We start from the raw sequence: 8,403 nt of genomic DNA, 5'->3' as shown, positions 1-8,403 counted from the left end.
AACACTGCATATCAGCTGACGATAGACAACGTGAGTCAAGATTTGCCCTCCATATTGTGTGTAACAAAAGTGAATTAGCAACGAACAATAAATACTTGTAATGTGAAAAATTACGCTTTTTTCAGTGAAAAAAGCAAAATCCCTCGTTCAAAAATGTTCCGCTATGCATAACAGTTAAGATACATTTATGTCAAAAAATACATGATTTACCGGCCGAATAAGTTGAACAAAGGGAGAAAACACTTCCATGAGCTTCCAAAAGTCTACAGAAACTCAGTTCCATAAGTAGTTTCTCCTGTAAATTTGAAGAAATGTGTTTTCACTATACCATACTGTTACCTGATGTGTCTGCCACTCACTCATTTTGCCCCTGTGATCACACAGCATATTTACGAGGTATATATATAGCGTATCCATATATTACAGGTCAGTCAGTGTTAGGATGCATGTGAATACAGTAGTATTTCTCAAATAAAATGAGCAGAATTGCTCCAGAATTTTATGTACATTGGCCACATTTTGGAACCAAGCATCTGGTGCTTGAAATACGTTTTACATTAAATATTTTTGGAACCAGGCATAGAACATAAAATGCAATATATAACAATACATACTTTTTCTTAATTGTAGTTTTCTATGTTTACTTGTGAATTACATAGTCCAAATTTGCATGCATTGTGATAATGCTGTCCTCTGTCAACATAGTAGTAACAAATTAAAAGATGAATTATATTTCCCATTGTACAGAATTTGAAGGGTTGCACTGAAGAATGCACAATAAAATTTTCAATTGTTATTTTTTTTTAATAAAGCAAAAGCATTCCAGTATTTACATGTATATTTTTATTCCTACTTTTAAGATATACAGTTCCACGCAGGTTTCTTTTCCCTAAGAAAGTAAAGTCAAATTGACAAAGTGCAAGGAAGAAACAAACTGGGAAACCAGTACAAAGTTTCTCTTGGGCACTGCTTATCAACCCATGATAATCCATTCCTTATCATGTAATCAAGAATCCTCTGCGACCTTTCTTTCTCCCAACCCAAATCTCTATGCAAGAGCTTCACTGACGTAAAAGCCTCATTGGAAGAAACGATTGCCTGAAGAAGTCTAGTGTGATCCATGTTGAGCTCTCCTGGCACAGATTGAACTAAATGCTGACCCCGTCCCAGTGGGAACACAGAAAACCCACTACCAAACACACGAAGCTTTCGGCTTGCACGTAATAAGTCATCTACGGTGATTTCTTCGTGACTTCGAGAACGACCCCGTGCCTTTACTAACCGGTTTCTAAGCTCATGCAAACTTATTAGACCCCCATTATTGTGTGAGGTTGACAAACACACTTCAATAATTTGAACTGCGAGTTCGTAATAAAAACTACCTAGTCCCAATACAGACCAAAAACCCTTTCTGGAAGAGAGGGGATCAACACCAATTGCGGCGCACATGTCCTGAAATTGCTTGCGAAAGATATGATTTCGCTTGATTTCATGTTTATATTTGATTGCAAAATCCTCTAACTTTTTTCTAAAAGTTTCGATCTCTCTGAAAAGACGTTGTACTTGATTTTCTTCTAATTCTGTTCGCTTCTCACGATATTTCTCTTTCGTAAACTTGTCCGTCTCTATACCAGCAAGTCCTACTCGTCGCCTCATAGTTTATGCTCATGTCACACAACTGGAAAAAAAAGTGTGCTCAATTGATAAGTTAACGTCTAGGAATTAGAAAATGTAGTTTTTATGGCCGCCAACACAATGTTCCTATTACACAAATCACCATATATAACAAAGCACATCTGTGTCACAAACTTCCAAAAACCGTGAAGAAACTCACCTGACTAATGTTTACATACAATATAACAGCACATGTCCATGACTGCAGTATCTCAAAAAATATATATAAAGGAAGTAATAATACAATATAGACTACTATATATTTATGACAAATAAAATTTAGAAAGTTTATGTGCAAATTATTGTGTATATTTGTAGTTTTTCAGAGGAAAGTCTCCGGTTCACCATTTACTTTAATTTTGGATATTTCAACTTATCCTACTATGCATGGTTCACGCAAACCAGCCAGTGTTGCCATAATATGAGGGCAGAATTTCCCTTTCCAAGGGACAAAATTTCCCTTTTTGGACTAATTTTTCCCTTCACCTAAGCAAATCATACAATGGACATTTCCACTCAATTTTTTTTACAACAATTTTAAAAACTACACCCTGGAAAAATGACCCCTGCAAGTTCTCGCGTTTCTCTGCGTCCAGTTTAAGGCAGAAAAGAGACTTCAAAAGTTGCGAGGCTAGCGTTGCGCTGAAAACACGCCGCCGCCATGTTACTACGTCACTCCTTAGGGAATGGCTCGTTTGTCGTCTGCTTCGAGCGTCCAGTTCCGGATGGGTAGCCCACGGTGAGCGAACACGTGCAGCGGTTTTACAAACCTGTACCGATTTAAATAATGGAAGAAGGAGCGATAGGAGAAAGGAAAACTATGCTTTGTAATGATCATTCTTCTATGAAATATCCCTGCTGCTCACGTGCAAGATAAATGAAAGGGTTCAGCTGCGTGTGTGTTCTCAGGCCATGCGAAAAATATTGCTTATAAAATTGGTTGCTGACCAGACACTCAAAAATATTTTTTAAACTTATATTTATCGATATATACCGTAACCTATGTAGTGCAAAATAGGAATTTTTCACATTCTTCACTTTATTTATATAGCCTATTTAACTTTCTTTTCCATAAAGCAATTCAGTTTGTGTTCTATTTCTGTTGCGCAAATTATGATCAAATATTTTTGTGCAGATAAGAGAAAATACACTGAGAAGATTACATTAGTTGCACAGTACATATCTATACTTAGTTTATGTATAATTATTACAAGGAAATAATGTGTAAAACCATGGGCATATTTAAGGGGGATTCAACGGGTCCAACCCATCCCCCCTCTTTTTGGTTCACTAAAATTACCAGTTTCCTTGTTCTATCCTATTGTTCATAAAAAATTCCTTCGGACTTATTTCATTCTCTTAAATTAGAGACGTATAGGACGGGATATGGATGGGAAGGAAATTTCGTAATTCCACACATCAGATGGGACTGCAGACCAATATCTGCAATTTCCTAATAGTTTCGGAATTTCTGCGATAAGAAACTGCATTGAGACTATCAAATCAGTTATTTTTTCCCCCTCGAATCATATTAAAGAAATTTGGTTCTTAAAAACGTAGTGACACAAGATGAACAGAAAAGTATCAATACTTCGTGACTACAAACACACAACTTTGTCGGGTCCAACATCCCCTCCCCCCATGCTCCCCAACAAGCTTCCGGCCAGCAGTGTCCTGGATTTTCACTTACGAAATATAGCAACCCTAATCATACCAAAAGTTGGTCCATCCCTCCCCCCGCGAACTATATATACGCCCATGTGTATAACAATATCCCATACTGAAATGGTACGATATAATTATTTTGAATTTTCTACTGCGAAAAAAGCCGCCTCATCTCGTTACCCCGAACGCATTAATTGGTTGGTTCACAACTTCACCACTAAGGATCTTATCGAGACGAGACATGGTAGCCTTGGTCTCGTTCTCGTTGAGTTGTAAATGTCTGTCTCGTGTTTATTTGTAAATGTCTCATTGACAGTCTCGTCTCAATTTATAAACATCCGTCTCGGTTTGGGAGGGCAATTCTCGTTCTTGTCTCAAGTCTAGAAAAATATAGAATTAACAACGTATGCAGAGGCTTATCATTATAAATACAAAAAAAACTTTCTTAATATTGTTTTTTATTATTATTATTTGACTCCTCGTTTCGAAGGTTTGAGCCCTCCAAAAGTAAATATTATCCTGCTTATATATGCAAACCAAGCTGCAGATTCAGAATTACCAGGAATGAACTGGCGTTGTAATTATTATACACAAAATTCATGATTTATCTGAGGAAGTCGCATGTTCCAGGTTTGACTCGACCTGGGCATGACTGTTTCCTTGTGAGTGACATTTCATTGAAAAGGAAATTGTTACATGGGAGGATGTTTGCTCGAGACTTTGGGGACAGCTAGGGGGATGCTTCTATTGTTAATGTTAGTGTTGCTCACGAGACGAAGTATGTTCCGTCTCGTCTCATAAAAGGAGATGGGACAAGTGAATGTTTTCGAAATGAGATGGGACAGAAGAAAAAGTTCGTTTCTTATCATGGCAGGTTGGGTGATACTTAGATTGTGCAGTTGGTGGTAGTGTGTGTGTGGGGGGGGGGGAGGGGTGTACTCCTGCACCCCGACTTCGAATACAGCTTTTAGTTATTCATCTTCATTGTAGCGATTAGCCAAAAGTGGGAAGAAATATGATGTTAGAGATGATACATAATAAATTAACCATGCGTTCTCATCGTTGCGGTTAAACGAAGTGAACGGAAAAGCGACGTAAAAGTAGGCTAAATACAAAAATTTGCAATATATATATTGACTGAAGAAAACTGTCATTTACTGCAGGAAATTTCAAAACTCACCGTACCTTTTTATACCGTATCACCTCTTATATTGCAGAAATTGGCGTGTAAACTAGCGTGTTCTAAAAGTATTATCTTAAAATTTGTGAAGAAAATATTATGACGAAAATAACTATAATTTCAGAAAAGGCATAACCTATGTATTCGCAATGAACAAGGCTGTTCACGTGTTCAGCCATTGACTGTTACAAGGTTTGCTTTGTCACCCTAATGGGAAAACCCTCTACCGAGTGGCTGAATTATAGTAAATACTACTATACTGCTAGGGCGTAATTCATCTCCAAGAAATGGAGCACATATTTTTGCACTGGAAGTTACAAGATACTTGTTTTACACAGTAACAAGTGAATTTTCTGTCGCTTCCGCGGCTCATGCTAAGTTGACGGGACGAGCAGAAGCCCCACCTGCACGCATTTCTAAGTGATGACGTCAGAGGACCTCCTGTCTGTGGAGAGGACGTTTTCAAATCCGTGACGTAGTAGGTGAATTTCAGCTGTGTTTGAAGGCGTGTTTCTCGAGAACCAAAACAAATATCGCCGAGATATTTTGCGCATCTCATGTTTGTGTCATTATCTGTAAAATTAATGGATTTAAAACGTTTTTCACGTCAAAGTGGAAATGTCAATTAGTGTTAGTAGCAGTGCCGTATGCTGGTTCTATCGAATGGGTAATCTCCGACCCTTGATCCTCAAACTCCAAAAGTTTCCGTGTAATTTATGTCAGGATCCATATTGGATTTAGGAATATTGTGTCGGAATGTTTGTCTTATTGCTACGACCACAATCAATTAATTCTCGTTATTGCAGTTTACTATACGTGTAGAATTTCAAATAATAAAACAAGACAGTATTATAAAGCTATAAAAAAACAGCCTGTGAAATATAAAATGAAATACGTGCACTAGTGAAATAAAACCCCGCAATATTAATTTAAGTGCAAAATTCAACTTACTCCAGGACTCGATTACTTGTGCTGTACCACATCCAAAGCATGCTGTTTGTCCAGTTGCACGTCAAGACGTGTCTGTGCGAAAGATTGCAGCTTAACAATGGAAGTTATGTGACTTTTGGATTTTTCATGTTTGGCACAAGAGTTGCAAAGATTACAGTATCCGCCACGCGTCCATACATTCTTTTCAGCCCCGAAAAGTAAGCACGGCCAACAAAAAAGCAAAGCTTATTAACACTTATACTTCCTGTCAACCATGGTGTTTTGTCATAATTTGCTTGCGAAAATGCCTCACATATTCCCGATTTTTGTCTTTGTGTGTAGAAATAAGTTCAAGCGATGACACTGGCCTACCTGTATTAACAATTTGCAACTTCTCCTGAAAAGATCTTGTTCCTAAAGGTTTCACCAGCAAATCTTGTATCACATCCATTACCCTTTAACACAGCACTATCACGACAAACACTAACACCTAAATAAATAATAAACACGAAGCACAGCACGAAGCCAACGACTACACGCATTCAGTTTCACGCGCCAAACTTCTGTTGTTGTGTTCCTGGCTCAGAATGAAATTCCCTATAGTAGTATAGTTGATGCTATAACAAGCACCACTTACAAGTGTAGAAAAGGCGAGGCTATTTGATTGAACAATCAGATTTGCTTACACTTAAAACAATGCCAAGAGGGGCCTATACCCCAATTCTTCAGGTGTGATATGCTCTGAATTTTAAGAAATTCTGAATTTCAAGTGTAGAAAAGGTGAAGCCTCTCAGATAGATTTGCTTACACTTAAAATAATGCCAAGAGGGGCCTATACCCCAATTCTTCAGGTGTGATATGCTCTGATTTTTTAAGAATTTTGAATTCTAGAGTAGAAAGGGGGAGAAGCTCCTCAGACAGATTTGCTTACACTTAAAATTATGTCAAGTACCCATATCATCTTATTGTTCACAGTGTGTTTTTCTGTCAAAATCCCAGGAATCTTGAATCCCCCCTCAGACAGATTCGGCCATGTGTGTAAAAGCTATATCTGTGTGATTGTTGTTTATAAACTTGTCAAAAATATGGTTTTTTTTGTATGAAAACATGCAATCCTGAATACAATTCTGGTTTTGTCTTGTTCTGTTAATATAAACACAAGTGAGACTTACAGAATATTTATTGCACAGTTCAAAATCCAATTTTGAATTGTATTTAGTTGATATAGAGATGAGGTTTTAAACCTGGTGAAGTGTGTTGTACATCAGGATAATAGAGCAAAACTATCACCAAAACCTAGTTACTGCTGTTGTTTGGGTATAAAAGCACCAGCTCAGCCACTAACTGCTGAACCCAACTGATATTTTGTATAGAATTTTGATTTGAACCCCAAGAAATTTTATATAATAAACAACAACAAGAAAAATGTCAAAACAAAAATATTGCAATCAGTGTAATAAAAATATATCTAGTTCTCATTGGGCTAGGCACCGGCATATTTGTAAGCCTAGGAAATGCAGAAAGGCCATGAAAATGTGTCCAAGATGCCATAAAATATTAAGCAAGGCATATTACAAATGGCACAAGTGTAATTCTTATGTACAGTCATCAGCATTGCCCTCACAACCATCTACATCTGGTCTGAAAAGAAAGCATGAAGCACCTGTTAATGCTGGACCTGCAAAGCAGCCACGCTATGCACTACCCATCCATAGCAGTTTTAATAGCCAATTAAGAGATTATCGGTTTGTATCAGAGCCAAGATGTGGCATTAAGAATTTTTTGAACAGTATAAATCCTGATCTGCAGGCAATTCTAAATGCACAAAATGGCTCTTATAAGCTCTCCCTGAAATTGTTTACACAATATAAGAAGCCAAACGGCACAAAATTTACACAGCCCCACAAAACAGAAACTGTACCTGTATATTCAAATGCAAATTCAGATACAATAATAAGCAGGTTGATAGATCAATTGAATATCAAACACTCTGAATTTGCGGCAAAAGAGTCTGGATGGAGCCTATGCGGCTCTCCACACAAGTTATATGTTAATATTTCTGAATTCACTCCATTACAAGGATCTACATATTTGCCATTACCTGACAATATTAAAAACAGAAGAGCCGTAGTTAATATTGAAAATACCGACCAGAAATGCTTTTTGTGGTGTATATTAGCTGCTTTGTATCCAGTTTCAAGGAATCCTCAGAGAATAAGTTATTATAAACAATATGAACATATTTTTGACGATGCAATGGAGGGTTTAGAATATCCAATATCTGTTCAGAATATTGATATATTTGAAAAAAAGGCCCGGGATATCAATGGCAAACAATTATCTATTAATGTATTTATTTGTTCCACTGGCAATTGCCCGATAGAACCTCTCAGAATCAGTATATTTGATGATGAATCTGCTATTCCGATTGATTTGCTCTTAATTGAAGGGGATGGCACATATCATTACACTCTGATACATAATCTTGAAGCTTTAGTGAGAACACAACTAGATAAATCCAATATAATATTCAAGTTGTGCAGAAGATGTTTAACTGTATTTGATGGTAGAAAAATGGTGAATGGGGTTCGGGAAGTGAATGCAGAAATTGCCAAAAACAAGTTAATTGAACATTTAAAATACTGTAAAAATCATAAACCTGTTCATATGGTGATGCCTAATCCAAGTGAAAATTGCAAATTCAAAAAATTTGAAGCCTTGTTGGAACACCCAAAATATATAATCTGTGATTTTGAATCAATTCTCAAATCTCTTGCATTCTGCAATCCAGATCCTGAAGAATCTTCAATTACACCATACCAGCTACATGAACCTTCCAGCTTTTGTTATGTGATTGTACAGGATGGTGTTGTTACCAAAAAAGATTCATACTTGGGGCCAGATGCCATCAAAATATTTGCACATAAAATAGAAAATGAGTGCCGTGACATAGC

General features: G+C 37.0%; 1 pseudogene; it reads right to left on the bottom strand.

Moving 5' to 3' along the window:
* Nucleotides 1-666: 666 nt before the first annotated feature.
* Nucleotides 667-1,871, bottom strand: LOC145981738 (vacuolar-sorting protein SNF8 pseudogene; annotated as a pseudogene).
* Between the last annotated feature and the right edge of the window lie 6,532 nt (nucleotides 1,872-8,403).

The sequence above is a fragment of the Lepisma saccharinum genome, chromosome 30 (genome assembly GCF_977018435.1).
Source record: "Lepisma saccharinum chromosome 30, izLepSacc3.1, whole genome shotgun sequence".
NCBI classification, from domain to species: Eukaryota; Metazoa; Arthropoda; class Insecta; order Zygentoma; family Lepismatidae; genus Lepisma; species Lepisma saccharinum.
Note: the sequence above shows the minus strand (reverse complement) of the source record. Positions and strands in the feature narration are given on the sequence as shown.